Source organism: Prosopis cineraria, unplaced genomic scaffold (genome assembly GCF_029017545.1).
Source record: "Prosopis cineraria cultivar Desert tree isolate PC_DT_omini unplaced genomic scaffold, ASM2901754v1 PC7, whole genome shotgun sequence".
NCBI classification, from domain to species: Eukaryota; Viridiplantae; Streptophyta; class Magnoliopsida; order Fabales; family Fabaceae; genus Prosopis; species Prosopis cineraria.
Genome location: NW_026555338.1, coordinates 35554162 through 35570517, shown reverse-complemented (window position 1 = coordinate 35570517; position 16356 = coordinate 35554162). Strand labels below are relative to the sequence as shown.

The 16356-nt window shown below is 31.9% G+C and overlaps 1 long non-coding RNA gene across 1 annotated transcript; it reads left to right on the top strand.

The window, feature by feature from the left end:
* Window positions 1-9024: 9024 nt before the first annotated feature.
* On the top strand, window positions 9025-10257 carry LOC129316430 (uncharacterized). The gene is made up of 3 exons (XR_008594796.1): window positions 9025-9060; window positions 9687-9755; window positions 10211-10257. It is a non-coding gene; the product is annotated as an uncharacterized LOC129316430 (long non-coding RNA).
* Window positions 10258-16356: the final 6099 nt, after the last annotated feature.

The window sequence follows — 16356 nt, the reverse complement described above, 5'->3', positions numbered from 1 at the left end:
GATAGATTCAAATATATAAAATTGAATTTTAAAACTCAAGAAGCTAAGATTAAGGTCTTAAAAAAATAAAATAAAATAAATATCTACGTGTTGGAAGATGAGTGAAAATTTGTGTGAATGATATTATTGACACATTGTGATATAATTAATTATAGATTAATTTTTATTTGACACTATTCAAGCATTGATTTGAAGGGTGAGTAACCTTTGACCTCTCAAAGGTTGAGGTAATGAAAAAAATCTATTTGAAACATTTACGTGTTAATTCATTGTTTATGTTTGTGTTGTATACGTGGCCTTGTTGAGATTCTATAATTTGTGACAAAATTAATTGTGACACATGTAAGAATTTGAATATAATGGCCATAATGGAGAAAAAGAAATGAATAGGAAAGCTTGCTCGTAAGTGAATTATTAATATTAATTTATGCTTTTATGGGATAATGTGACATGATTTAAGTAATGAGATTGAGGGTTGATGATGATGTACATATAACATACTCTTGATTATAAATTATGGATTTTACATGGTGATGAATTGTGTATGAGTATTTTGAGTTTTCATATGATGCTAATGTGATTTATATGGTAATGTAAAAATTGATACATGAGGCATGATTGAAATATGATGATTATTGATACTTGTTGAGCATGAAAATTGAGGAACTAGTGGGTTAATTGTGAATTACATACATGAGTTATTGAAATACATTTTCTCATAAGCATGATCATATGGCCAGAGTTCACCATGGTGAAGTAGCTAACGATTATGTAAAATCCATTTGGTACTTAGTTATCAAGTATTAATAAATAATCCTAAGAGTTATAGCCGCTACTTATCTTGTAGGGTATTGTAGCATTGTTCATATTAATGAACTTAACCCTACTAGCTTGCCTGAAGTTTTGGGTAGAGTTAGTCTTGAGTATGACACTTATAGTGTGTGATTTGAGGAAAACCATATTTATAAGTGAGTACGGTAATCCTGGCCTGATAGCCCTCATGATATGATTAAAGCCTTGGGCAGTCTTACCACATGAATGATTATTTTCAGTTGTTGGCCAACGGATTTTATAGCAAAGGAAATAAGGAAGATGTAAAGAAGAGGTTGATCATGCATTTCATCATTGTTATGCCATTTGAGTGATTGATGATTATGTTTGATACTATGATTATAATTGTGGAAATGAGAACATGTGATAAATATGTAAAAAATGCTCATGCAGGTACTTGTGCCAATTTTGTATGAATATTCAATACGCGTGGGCAATCATACTAATTTTATACTTAACTTTATTCTTGAGATTAGTCACATGAGTTAGATGTTAATGTGATTAACATGATTTTAATATGATTGTTCACATAGTTATCTTGATGAATTTATTAGCCACTTGCATTCATGATTAATTATGATGCATTTGTATAACTTAAATGTACATTGATTACTAAGTAGTTATACTTACCTCTCTCTTTTAACATATTATAGGAGCTAGCTCATATGGGAAGAACAGAGGAAAGGAGCGTTAGGCCAAGTGATAATAATCACTTCTGTAGGCCTTTCTCTTTTTATTTTGATATGTACATTTAGTTTATGATATTGTCAACTGGAATAATATATTATTAATCCACTTGCATTATGGGTTTTGTGTTGGTAGAAGTATATTTTGGGCCCTTAGGAATGTAAGTTGGTACTTATGTTTATACTAGTAGGCTAAAATATTTGTGCAAATAAAAATAGTTATTATCTGTGTAATTTAAGAACTTGAATGTTGTTATGGTCTTCCCATATGTTTTTTATGTCCAAAGGTGAATAGTTGATAACTATATATGAATGAAAAGGAAAATTCATGCATATGATAAGCTATTGATAAATAGATGATATATAGAGTACGAGGATTAGGTGATAATCATTGTGATAAATATAATTGAAACCTTAGTTCCTCATTACCAGTTATGACAGGGTTTGAGTGGCCAAGTGTTATGTTTGTGAATACATATACTATATGGAGCAAGGCGTAGAGAAAAATAAAGGGAGAAGTTTTCTCCCATCTTAAAATATGTTTCTTAATGCTTAATCAATATCATACTTCTGCATAGATTTAATTGAATGGTGTGAATTATTAAAATATTTTAAAGACTTGAGATCCCTTTATTTTAAATAGTTTGTAAAAATACATGTCAATGACTTATTTAGGTTAATCTCTTATAGAATAATCCTTTTGGGTCAATTCTTGATTAACCATGGTTAGTATGATGATTTAAGTTTTAATTTAGGATACCTTTTTACATAACTCCTCAAAAAATACCTTATATTTTTTACGGAAGGAGTATTGGAGGGAGTACACAACTATTCTGGTTCCAACTTAAAGGTACCAGCTCCAAATGTAATTGCCAGACTCAAACCAAAATGAAAACAACTCTCTAGAGTTCAAATGCAGACATAGGAGGAAAAAGTCGAAGAGGGAATGAGGTGGTGAGAAGCTGAAGACACAAGGACATAAGGGTCTTTTTTCCTAAAATTTTAATTATATGTAGTTCCCAAGGGACATGATAATATTTTTAAAATTTTGCAAAATTTATTTGTATATAAGTATTTTATATGAGACTTATTGGTAATTTTTTAAAATTTAATTTTATGACTCATTGTATGTTATGTATCTCTTTTCATATCTTTAATAAAGATAAAATTAAAAAAATTCATTTCAGAACATATTTAATAAGTTAACTTTCATATTTAATGAGTTAACTTAACTATGAACATGTTACTTCTAATTTTTTCGCAAATGGAAAATTGTGATATATTTTAATTTCATTTATTTATTTTAGCATGAATATTAAATTAATTGAACTAATGTCAGGTGAGATTTGCTTTTGTAAGAATTGGAAGCGATTCTAATTTATAATTTAATCATTCATGTATTGTTACTATTACATAATAATTTATATTATATTGCACGTGGCACTTGTTGGAAAAGGCAATTTCACCCCCGGGAATTTAAAAGGGAAAATATCATTTAAAACCATGGAAGCAATTTTATATCAAATGTGGACGGAAAAATTTTAAAATATTACTACAAGATCATAAATTGATTTAAAAATATTTTTAGATAAAAAAACTATAATACCCTTACTTTTCTTTCCTTTTAAATGCAAATAAGTATATGTTAATTAAAAAAAATTAGAAAATAACTTCTTGTTAAATGTGAATAAGTATATGTTAATTAATGAATGATTACTTATTGAAACATGATTTAAACTTGTCTATTCTCACAACCAAGTTCTTTCAAATTTTCTAACATGTCAATTAGCAAAACGGTTTCTTATTAAATGTGAATGTGTATTTGTTAATTAACGAATGGCCATTTGTTGAAACGTGATATACTATTATCCCTTTTCACAATCAAGTTCTTTCAAATTCTTGAACTTGTCAATTGACGAATAGTTACTTGTCAATTAAAAAAAGAATGGTAGGATATCATATTCCTTTTTTATCTAAAATTATTTTTAAATTAGTGTCCTAATTCTGAAATGATATTTCAATTTTTTCATTGATTGATATTTAAATACCCTTAGTGGTCTAAGAGTGATATTTGTTTCATTTTAAAATCATTGGACCTTTGTTGCTTAGAATCAACAGAGGGCCCCTTAACAAACGCCACATTATGGTGAGAGTAGGCAAATGCATCTCTCACTTTGAGAAAAATTGCAAGTAAGATATGTAAAATTTGCAACTTTATACCTCATACTCTTAATATTTTACACCATTTCAATTAAATAAAAAATACTTGGGCTTAAAAACTTACTATATAGGTAATATTTGCATGAGCAAGATAAGATATGAACTGTATATTTACATAAAGATCATATTGACATACTCAATATAATTTTTTAAAATTAAACATGATTATCAATCTGTTTATGTTACTATAATTTTAAGGGGGAAAGACATCAAGGGCCCTAAAAGCAGACTTAATTGTACTTTGGGCCTAAATAAATATGATATTGTTCTATAGGCCTTGGGGCCTCAATTGCAATATTTCTTTACACTAAAAAAATAATTTTGCTCTTTATTTAATTTAAATCAAAAATGATGCATGGACCCTCAAAGAAATAAAACAAATGAAGCATGATCTTGTCTTCTTTCTCATTTCACCAGTTGTCGCTCTGCTGTTGTTTATCGTCAATGGCATGGATGAGTGTAGAAGTCATGAGCGTTGATAGATGAAGCACAGTTCATGATTTTTCCTCTCTTTCCTTGCACATCGCTAGCCATTGCTGATCTTCTTCGTCTTCCTTATTCAAGCAACATCATCTATTTCTTGAAGCTTCTATCATTATTGTTTAGAGGTAAGGATCTTCAATTTTGTTTCTCCCTCATTGATTTAGTACATGTTTATCTTTTAGTTGTTAAAGTTGTAATAGGTCTCTCATGTGAAGCACAAATGTTTAAGCCTGTAAGTTTACTTATTTATTTGTGATTCTACTACTGATATGAGCTAAAAATTGCTTAACCATTTTGGCCATGAATGTTTAGAGTGGATTAGTTGTTGTACAATAATGATAGTTGACTTGTTCATATTAAACTTTTACATGTGAACTAAATAAAATATGATCCAATATGAAGAAAATTTGCTATCAGAAATGTTGGAGTATTTGTTATGCAAAAATAAACTTTGAATTTTTGTTGAATGTTAAATTGTGCATTTTATTAAGTATAGCTTAATGATAAATTGGAATCACATGACTTTCAAGTAAGAATATATGAACCTTATGTTGTGCATAGTAGATATTGTGCTATGCACTATTTGCCTAAACTTGAGTATTTTGTTAAGTCTAGCTTACTGATAAAGTAGAATTGTATAAATTTTCAATTGAAAATATATGAACCTTGTGTTGTATATAGTGAATATTGTGTTATACATTATTTGCCTACTTGTACATTTTGTTAAGCCTAACCTACTGATATAAGCTAAAGGTTGCTAAACCATTAAGTTGGCTATGAAAATTTTAGAGTGGATTAATTATTATACAATAATAATGGTTGACTTGTTCATATTAGACTTTGATATGTGAATTGAATAAAATATGACTCCCAATGTGAAGAAAATCTGCTATCAAAGATGTTAGAGTATCTGCTATGCAAAAATGAACTTTAAGTTGTTTATGTTGAACTTTGAGTTGTGTAAAATAAAAGTTGGGCTTCTATATGTTGATATTTACCTAGATTAATTGTAACGTCTCGATTTTTAATTCCTTGATTTCCTAAGCTTAATTAAGGATGATTAAGTAGGTTGATGTCATATGTGGTCAGAGGAGAATAACAAGTGTTTTTAGTTAAAATTTCAGGTATAATATAGGTCCAAAGTAAAATTGGGTCACTTAGGAACCGAAAAGTGGAGAAAAACCAGCTAAAAAGCCTCTGTGCTTATGCTATGGTACACAGGGCTATCAGGTGAGAATCACCTTCTTTGTACCACATGCTGCAGCGCGTTGGGATAGGCACCGTGGCGTATAGTGCAAATTTTACAAAAATAATGGGTGATCTGATGCGAAAAATAAAAGGGAAGAAAAGGAAAATGGAGGAGATGCACATTTTCTCTACTAGGGCATAACCTAGGAGAGAATATGAGAAGGTTTAAAGTTCTAAATCATCCAAGGTAAGATTTCTAAACTCTTTTTCTCTTTTCTCTTCTATTTTCTCAATGATTTGAGTTAGGGTTTGGATGATGATGGTGATTTCAGTCTATATAGGGTATGAGTCCCAACCCATTGATTCAAATAGAGTTAATGGAAGTTGTTTAGAGTATTTAAATTTATTACTAATGATTTTGGTGATGGTTGGAAGATGAGCTCCATTAATATTCAAAATTTTCATTTATATAGGTGGTTAAAAGAGTATGATGCCATTAATGAGAGTTTAATAACTCATTAATGTTATTGGGGACTAAAGAGGGATAATAAATCCAACAAATAGGCTTAAACTCATATAGAGTGAACATTGGGCAATTTAGAAGTAGAAAATGAGGGTTTAATGCTTGAGTTATTAATTTTGATAAAATTCAACTTAGTTGATTGTAGTTTTAGCTCTTAGTCACCTATTTGGCTGGGGAATTCAAGCTTGAAAGCTCCTATATTGAGGGATAAATCTTTGACCTCTCAAAAGTTTAAAGTAACTAAGGAAAACTCTACTTTGGGTAATTTTATGTTAATTGATTGTAAATTGACTTTTAAATGTGAATGCTGTATGCATGGGTTGATTTTCAATGTGAAAAGCATGTGTTAGTTTTAATGGGTGTATGAAAATTGAATGTGCATAATGTTATTGTGATTTGAAATGCAAATGCCAAATTAAGATGTTTTTAAACTATGAACATGCATATGTTTTTAGAAAGATAAATGTGATGATGTGTTATAAATGAGTAGTAAGTGATTGATTTGATAAAGATGAGCAATTATGATTGAAAAATAGGTGTATGTGATATAAATGAAAGATAAGAAATTGATGTGCATTTGGGTAGCACTTGGTCATAAGCCTAAGATGTTGATTTTGATAATGAGCAAAGAAAAAAGTGAAAAGAGTGAGTATTATCTATGGCATGATCAGTGGGCAAGAGTTCGTCTAGGGATTGTGAGTAGAGAAAAATTCATATTATATTTAAGCTGCCCTCCGGTACATGGGGGTATAGCCTTGTCCCACAGTTTGTTAAGGGATTAGAACCTGGCTATCTCTATTAGTTTAATGAGGAGAATAGCTTAGGATATAAAACACTTTAGAGATTTGAAAATGGGAGAAACTGTGTCAAAGAGTGAGTCATATGATCTTTGATCAGGTCACACCTTACGATTGATGAGCTTGGGTGGTCCAATCACATAGACAGAGCCCTAATCAATGTTATAGGTCACGGTTTCAATGTGAAGAAATGAGGAGGATATAAGGTTAGTTGATTATTGCCTATACAAATATATGACGTGTCACACGTGCTGAGTTTTGGCAAGTCGTGTGAATAAGGGGTTATGTCACATATATGAGAATATGGTGATAATGCACCTAGTATATGTGAGATAAAGAAGTAATTAAATGAGAAATGATAAGTTAATATATGTGGGGGTATGTTTTAAGTACTTAGTTTCATATGCATATGCTTGTTTATAATTAATATATAACTGCATAAGGTAGGTTTTACCTTCGTTACTGAGTGGCTAGACTCACCCCTTTTATTTAATACTTTTCAAGCTCTATCTCTGGTGCTGAGAGGGAGAAGACTCAGGAGGCTAGGAATTAACATGTTTCTACTGTATGCCTTTAGTTTAGATTTATTTGTGTAATAGTATATATATGCCAATTCTAGGTTGCATGTCATCACACTTGCACCATTTTATTATTACAAATTTTTAATTTATATTTTAGGCCCTGAGTATTTGTGTATGTTGAGATATATATGTTTTTAGGGCCAAAATATTAATGCAAATGTAAAAATTATGATTTGAATATGTTTTGATTGATTTGGATACAATACAATGAAGAATTGTCTCCCCCTTTGTTTTTGGTAAAAAGGGGTTGAGGAGTGAATTTTAGTTATATTGTGTTTTAAGTGTGTGTGACGTGTTGTACTAGTAGTCTTAAGTCCAATGGACATGGTCCATGAGTTAGGAAAGGCTATTGGCACTTGTTAAAGGTTTTGGAGGCCCTTTTTATGTGAAAGTTGTGAAAAGTAGTCAAAATATGTTTGAGTGTCCAACTTTTTGGTGTGACTTATTTTGAAAGTGAAACCCATTTCACTAGCTAGTTCATGTAAAGAGCTTTTTGTAGACACTAGATCACATCATTTAGACATTGGATGGAGAATTAGGACCTGTCAGAAGTTCCTCAATTCTGTTGTAAATGATAGCAAAATCAGCTGAATTTTTGTGCAACATGCCGCCGCACATGGTACAGAGAGCAACATGCTCTATCACACATTAAAAGAGTTATTTTTCACTTGTTTTTGATTTCTTTCACTCTTCTGAGATATCCGATACTTTCGTAACTTATTTTTACTCTGATCTAAGAGAAATTTGATCATTTTAAACTCTTTGTGATTATAAAAAATTTGAGATATCTTGCTTTTGAATTAAACGTTGGTAATCACTCTTTGAGTTAATACTAAGATTACTATGAATTATATTGATTAATTGTGTTTAGTAGAGTGAGAATGTACATTAATTTGTTCATTCTAGATTAAAATAAAAGAAGATTTATCATTGTTTAAGATATAGGGAGGCTGGACACAATGATAAGACATGCAAGAATCCTAATCCAGCATAAAAAGTAGTCACCTTGTTCCTTTTTGATGTACATAGGCAACTATAATTATGTATATAGAAGCATTCCCAAGTAATGTTTTTTAGGTAATTGGGAATTACATATATTTTTTGTTTGTATATAGAAAAGCAACTATTAGATGTTTTGTATATAGTAGATAGCTTTTTCTATATATCAAACTTGAAATATCATGTCAAATTTCATGTGGGTACTTGTTTTAGTACCTAGGCTAGTACCAACGTAAAATTCTACATATTTGATGTAATTGTCTTTCTTAATGTTGAAAATGCTTGGACTTTTTATCGAGCATGTATAGACATTGTGTAACATCTCAATTTAAATTTTAATAGTTAATTTGGGTTAATAGAAATTTTGAAAAATATTTAGAGGTAAATAAATTAGTAGAAAATGATTATTAAATCTAACTTAGGATATAATTTTAAAAAAAATAATAAATAAAAAGAAAAAAAATAATAAAAAAAATATTATTAAATTATTATTATAAAAAAAACAAAAGAAAAGGTGTAAAAACAAGAAAGGAGAAAAACAAGGAAACTTTCGGCCGCCGCGCATGAACAGTAAAATAAAATAATAAAAAAAAAGAAGGAAAGAAGAGAGAGAAAAGAATAAAAAAATGTGTGGGACCCACTGAATTTTTATAAAACTCACCCGTTTCCTTTCATTTCTTCAATTCTTTTCCTGCGCGCGAGCTGAGGCGGAGAGAAGCGAGTTGCCGGTGCGAAATATCTAAATTTTTAAGGTAAGAGTTTTTAATAGGATATTTAGGGTGTGATTTTAAGCTTTTAAGACTAAGTAAGTGTTTTAAAAAATTTTCTTAGTCATCATTCTTCTTTAGTTTCTGAGTTTGTAGTGGTAGAAAATTTAAGATCTGGAAGAGGGATGAATTTATGTTGAATAAATATAGTTTTTGAGGTTGTCAGTAGTATAATAAATGTTCTAGAGTATAAATTTGTTGATGATCTTTGAATCTATGGCTTATGGATCAAATTCTAAACTAGATCTGAAAATATATGTTGATTTATTGAGGTTTAGATGATTATTTGGGATGAGAAATGAATTATTATGGTTATAGGATTATGATTCTAAGCTAGAGACTTAATTTTTAATTTTTGGGTATTTTAGGTACGAATTTATAAAATAAAAAGAAAATTTTGATAATAGAAATTAGTTTAAAATTTGATTTTTAGATTATCAATGTTTATTGATAATTAAAAGAGGAGTTAAAAATTTTACTTAATAGTATTAACTATAGATTTGTATTAAGATTGAAATTAGGAATTATATTATATTTTTAATTCTATTATTAAATTATTTTATTAGTTTCAAAATTGAAACTAATATTTATAAATAATATGTTATTTGTAGATTGTATTACTGGTGAAGATTGTGGTGAGAGAGAAATTTTAAGGAATAATTTATTGAAAAAGCCACAAGGTAACCATGCTTTTAATTTGTGATTAGTGTTACTTCATGTTAATTGGGTGATTATTGAGAAAATTATGAATTTTGTAATATTGTATAATTGTGCAATATTATTATGAATTTGTTTAATTATTGTGGGAGGTGTTGGGAGACTTGCTATTATTGTTGTATTTATGTGCCACGTGGTACGCCCCTATTGGAGCTCAATAGGTGGCTTGTAAGGGCTCGGGCTAATCTACCTTTGGCCGGGTAATTTAGCACCGAGTGAGGGCTACGGCTCGAGGTTAATGGAGGGATATAAGGATGGTTGTTTGTGTGTATTGTAATATTTTTTTTTTATTTGTTGGAATTATATTATTTTTAATTCTTACTTAGTAAGCACACACTTAACTGTTTGTATACACTATCATAAATTGGCTTTGGTTACTGGGACTTTTGAGTCTCATTATGTGGTTAACAATTTTCAGGAGAAGAGCCACGAGTGACACGTGGAGGAGTCCCAGAGGCTTAGTGGTATAGATCCACTGTCTCTTTTGGGTATTTAATTTATGATTTATAATGTGTTATATTGCCAATATTAGGGTTTTTTGTTTATTGTCAATTATATGAATATATAAATGTAATCATGCCTTTCAAACTATTTCTATTTTTAGTACAATTTGGATGACTGTAATTTTAATATTTGGTTTACTTTGGATTGGTTAAAATGGCATGATTATAAGGCCAAATAACTGGCTTTGTGTTGAAAATTTATTAAATTGCTTATTTTACTTGTTGGGAGTATAAGGATGGACAAATGTGATTTAGTTTACTTGTTGGGAGTATAAGGATGGACAAATGTGATTTAGCCTAATGGCATGTGGGAGGTAAAAATTTATCTGAAATGTTATAGTGTGTGAGTTGAAGCCAATTATAAAATATTTTATATCAAAATTATTGATATAAAAATGGTTTAACTCAAAATAACCCACATTTACAAAAAGTAACACTAATCACAAATTAAAAGCATGTTTACCTTGTGGCTTTTTTCAATAAATTATTCCTTTAAAATTTCTCTCTCACCACAATCTCACCGTATACAATCTACAAATAACATATTATTTATAAATATTAGTTTCAATTTTTGAAACTAATAAAATAATTCTAATAATAGAATTAAAAATATAACATAATCTTAATCTCAATCTTAATACAAATCTATAGTTAATACTATTAAGTATAAATTTTTTAACTCCTCTTTAATTATCATTAAACATTAATAATCTAAAAATCACTTCTAAACTAATTTCTATTATCAAAATTTTCTTTTTATTTTATAACTTCGTACCTAAAATATTCAAAAATTAAAAATTAAGTCTCTAGCTTAGAATCAAAATCTTATAACCATATAATTCATTTCTCATCCCAATAATCATCTAAACCTCAATAAATCAACATATATATTTTCAGATCTAGTTTAGAATTTGATCCATAAGCTAATAAATTCAAAGATCAGAACAAATTTATACTCTATAACATTTAGATACTACTGACAACCTCAAAAACCATATTTATTCAACATAAATTCATCCCTCTTCCAGATCTTAAATTTTCTACCACTACAAACTCAGAAACTAAATAAGAAGGATGACTAAGAAAAGTTTTAGAACACTTACTTAGTCTTGCAAAGCTAAAATCACACACCTAAATATCCTATTTAAAAACTCTTACCTTAAAAATTTAGATATTTCGCACCGGCAACTCGCTTCTCTCCGCCTCAGCTCGCGCGCAGGAATGAATGAGGAAATGAAGGAAGGTGAGTTTTTATAAAAATTCAGTGGGTCCCACATTTTTTTTTAAAATTATTTTCTCTCTCTTCTTCTTTTCTTCTTTATTATTATTTTATTATTGTTATGTTGAGGCGGCGGACGAAACGAATTTGCTTTTCCTTCTTCTTCCTTTCTTTTCCTTTCTTTCTTTTTATTATTATAATAATAATAATGTAATAATATTTTATTTTTTATTTATTATTATTATTTGTTATTTTATTATTTATTAGTTTTTTTTTATACCTTTTTTTTTTATAATAATAAATTTAATAATACTTTTCAAAAATTTTTATTAACCCAAATTAACTATTAAAATTTAAATTGGGATGTTACAATTCTCCCCTCCTTTTAGAAATTTTGTCCTCAAAATTTAAAATTAATAACTATTAACTACTCACTTAATTAAAAAGACGAGGATAATCACGTCGCATACTGTCCTCGGTCTCCCACGTAGCATCACCTGGAGTTGTGCTATTATTATTGTGCAATTATTATTGAATTTGTTTAATTATTGTGGGAGGTGTTGGGAGACTTGCTATTATTGTTGTATTTATGTGCCACGTGGTACGCCCCTATTGGAGCTCAATAGGTGGCTTGTAAGGGCTCGGGCTAATCTACCTTTGGCCGGGTAATTTAGCACCGAGTGAGGGCTACGGCTCGAGGTTAATGGAGGGATATAAGGATGGTTGTTTGTGTGTATTGTAATATTTTTTTTATATTTGTTGGAATTTATATTATTTTAATTCTTACTTAGTAAGCACACACTTAACTGTTTGTATACACTATCATAAATTGGCTTTGGTTACTGAGACTTTTGAGTCTCATTATGTGGTTAACAATTTTCAGGAGAAGAGCCACGAGTGACACGTGGAGGAGTCCCAGAGGCTTAGTGGTATAGATCCACTGTCTCTTTTGGGTATTTAATTTATGATTTATAATGTGTTATATTGCCAATTAGGGCTTTTTGTTTATTGTCAATTATATGAATATATAAATGTAATCATGCCTTTCAAACTATTTCTATTTTAGTACAATTTGGATGACTGTAATTTTAATATTTGGTTTACTTTGGATTGGTTAAAATGGCATGATTATAAGGCCAAATAACTGGCTTGTGTTGAAAATTTATTAAATTGCTTATTTTACTTGTTGGGAGTATAAGGATGGACAAATGTGATTAGTTTACTTGTTGGGAGTATAAGGATGGACAAATGTGATTTAGCCTAATGGCATGTGGGAGGTAAAATTTATCTGAAATGTTAATTATAAAATATTTTATATTGAAATTATTGATATAAAAATGTGTTGGGTGGCTGCAACCCTAACTATGGTTGAGTTAAATTATTTAAAAAAAAAATTTATTTGGTGTGTTACAAATTTTGGTATCAGAGCTTCATGGTTCAATTCTTATAAATTATGAAATTGTTATACATTAACCTAGTTTATTGGCAATATACATTATTAAATCATAATGCTTCTCCATTATTTTTCTTGTCTTGAGATTAGTGTTAACTTAATTATGTGACTTCCATCCTTTAGGAGGGGAGAGATGGTGTCTCAAAACTAGGAGAGGTGGCGAAAAATTGTCGGTGATCTATAGAGCCAATAGGAAATGACATACCTTCACTGCCACAACCGGAGCCCACACAGCAAACAAATTGGGCAGGGCGAGCCCATACAGTCACAACTAAGGCAGGATGAGCCAACCATGAGGCAAATGATGGATCTACTATATAATCTTAGTGACCGCATGAAGAGACAAGAAGAAGAGTTGGCCGCTTTAAGACAATATAAGGAAAATGACAACCGAGAGGGAAATGGCCAACAAGAAGGAAGCCATACCAAGGTATTAAATGCGAGCGAATCTGCTGATGAAGGCTCACCTCCCTATTCTCACCATGAGACTAGTCGAGAATGTGAGTCTCACTCTGAGCAACAGACATCCACGATCACAAAGATCTGGAATACTTTTCGTAAGTTTAATCCTCCTACTTTCGATGGAAATCTTAAGCCAGCGGTGGTTGAAGAATAGATAGATCAATTGGAGAGTATTTTTCGTATGGTTGTGTGCACTTCTAATCAAAAAGTGCAGCTGGCAATATTCCTACTACAGAAGAGTGCTAAGAAATGGTGGGAAACATCAGGACCGAAGGATGATTCCTCTCTTACTTGGGAAGATTTTAAAGCCATATTGTTCGAGAATTATTTTCCTACTGCACTGAGAGCAGAAAAGGAGGCTGAGTTTCATGCATTTCGTCAGGGTGATCTAGATGAGGATGAATTTATTGAACAATTCTCAGAATTATCTAAATACTCTACTTACCTCCAGAAACATGAAGACACGGAGTGGATGGCTGAACGATTACTAGAGAAGGCGAGGCCTGATCTAAGGGAACAGTTAGCCCCTTTTGAGATCAAGACCTTCAGTGAGATGTGCAATAAGCTTCGAATAGTTTCTCGGAGGAAGAGAGAGGCTAGATTAGAAGCTGATAGAGAGAGGAGGAAAGAACCTCATGGGAAGCCCCCTATCCACACCAGACCCATTGGTGGAGTAGAGAAGAGGAGCAGTCAAATCTTGGAGGCTTTAGAAATCAGAAGAAGAAGGGCTACTATCATAAGGGCCAGAGCTACAGAGGGAATCAGAGTGGAAGTCAAGGGTCCTATAGGAGCCCAGCTACCTTTAATCCTACTTCCGGTGCTGCTAGTAATCAAGCATGCAGTAAGTGTGGGAAGTTTCATTCTGGTGATTGTTGGGTTTGTTACATCTGCCAGAAGCCTGGTCATATTGCCCGATTCTGCTATCAAAATCAGAATAGGGGTAATGATCAGAGACCTACAGTACCAGCACGAGTATATGCCCTCTCTGGGCCAGAGGCTGCTAACAACCCTAATGCTATCCGAGGTATAATCCGAATCCTTGATAATGATGTTTTGTGCTTTGTTTGATTCGGGTGCTACACACTCTTTTGTGTCTGATGAATGTATGAAAAGATGTAAATTGCCTGTGTGTACCTTACCTTTTGATGTGAAGATTTCTACTCCTGTGGTTTGACTGTAAGGACTGCTAAGGCATGTCTAAATGTAGAGGTTGAGTATGAGGGTCGAAAGACCACCATAGACCTCATTTGTTTGTCTTTGTCTGGGATTGATGTTATTGTGGGGATGGATTGGTTGTCTGCAAATGGAGCTGTACTTGATTGTCAGAAAAAGAGTGTGTCACTCTCAGTTCTTATTGTAACCCCTGTAGAGTCCCAAAGTCCTATGTTGTTGTCTGCAGCTCAAGTAGAACAGTGTATAAGAAAGGGCTGTCAAGCTTTTATGATTTTCTTCTCAATCAAGGCAGAGATTGAAGAAGGTGTAGATCAGATTCCAGTAGTAAGAGAATTCCCTGACGTCTTTCCTACTGAAGTGATCGGTTTGCCTCCAGAACGAGAGGTTGAGTTCTCGATTGAACTCGTACCTGGTCCGGGCCTATTTCTAAGGCACCCTATAGGATGTCTCCATCGGAGTTAGCTGAGTTGAAGAGACAAATTGAAGAGTTGTTAGAGAAGGGGTTTATCAGACCGAGTGTATCACCATGGGGGTCACCGGTACTGTTTGTGAAAAAGAAAGATGGAAGCCTTAGATTGTGTATTGATTATAGACAATTGAATAAGGTAACCATCAAGAACAAGTACCCTTACCTCGAATTGATGATTTGTTAGACCAATTAGTCAATCAGCAGTGTTTTCTAAGATTGATCTAAGATCAGGGTATCATCAATTGAGGGTTAGAGCAGCAGGATATCCCTAAAACTGCTTTTAGGACTAGATATGGGCACTATGAGTTCCTAGTGATGCCGTTGGGTTAAAATGCCCCAGCTGTCTTCATGGATTATATGAATCGAATCTTCAGGCCTTATCTCGATGAATTTGTTGTAGTCTTTATTGATGACATACTTATTTATTCTCGGGATGAGGTAGACCATGCTAGACATCTTAAAATTGTTTTGGAGATATTAAGAGAGCACAAGCTCTATGCCAAGTTGAGCCAAATGTGATTTTTGGCTTAAAGAAGTTAAATTTAGGCCATGTTGTTTCAGAAGAAGGGGTAGCGGTGGACCTAGTAAGATAGATGCAGTGATGAAATGGGAGCAACCTCGAAGTGTGACAGAGATTAGGAGTTTCTTGGTTTTGCAGGCTACTATCGTCGTTTCATTAAGGGTTTTTTTCACAAATTGCAATGCCCTTGACTAAGTTGACCAGAAAGATGCTCCATTTATTTGGACGAACGAGTGTGAAGTTGCCTTCCAGGAGCTAAAAAGAGGTTGACCACCACACCGGTGCTCACCTTACCTGTTCCAACTGCTCCTTATACCTTGTATACTGATGCTTCTAAGAAAGGTTTAGGTTGTGTATTGATGCAGGCGGATCGAGTAGTGGCTTATGCCTCTCGACAGTTGAGACCTCATGAGACAAAAATTACCCTACTCATGACTTGGAGCTTGCTGCTGTGGTATTTGCCTTGAAGATTTGGAGGACTATCTTTATGGTTCTTCTTTTGGTCTTCAGTGATCATAAAAGTTTAAAATATTTGTTGATCAAAGGAGCTCAACATGAGACAGCGCAGATGGATTGAGTTTTTGAAGGATTATGACTTTGAGTTAAAGTATCATCCAGGGAAAGCTAACGTAGGTCGCCTCGCTTTGAGCAGGAAGCTTGTACATACTGCTCACATGATGGTCAGAGAACATGAATTAGGAGTAGTTTCCATGCAGTAAATGTAGAAGTAGTCGAGAATCATTTGGCTGCTCTACACATTACTGA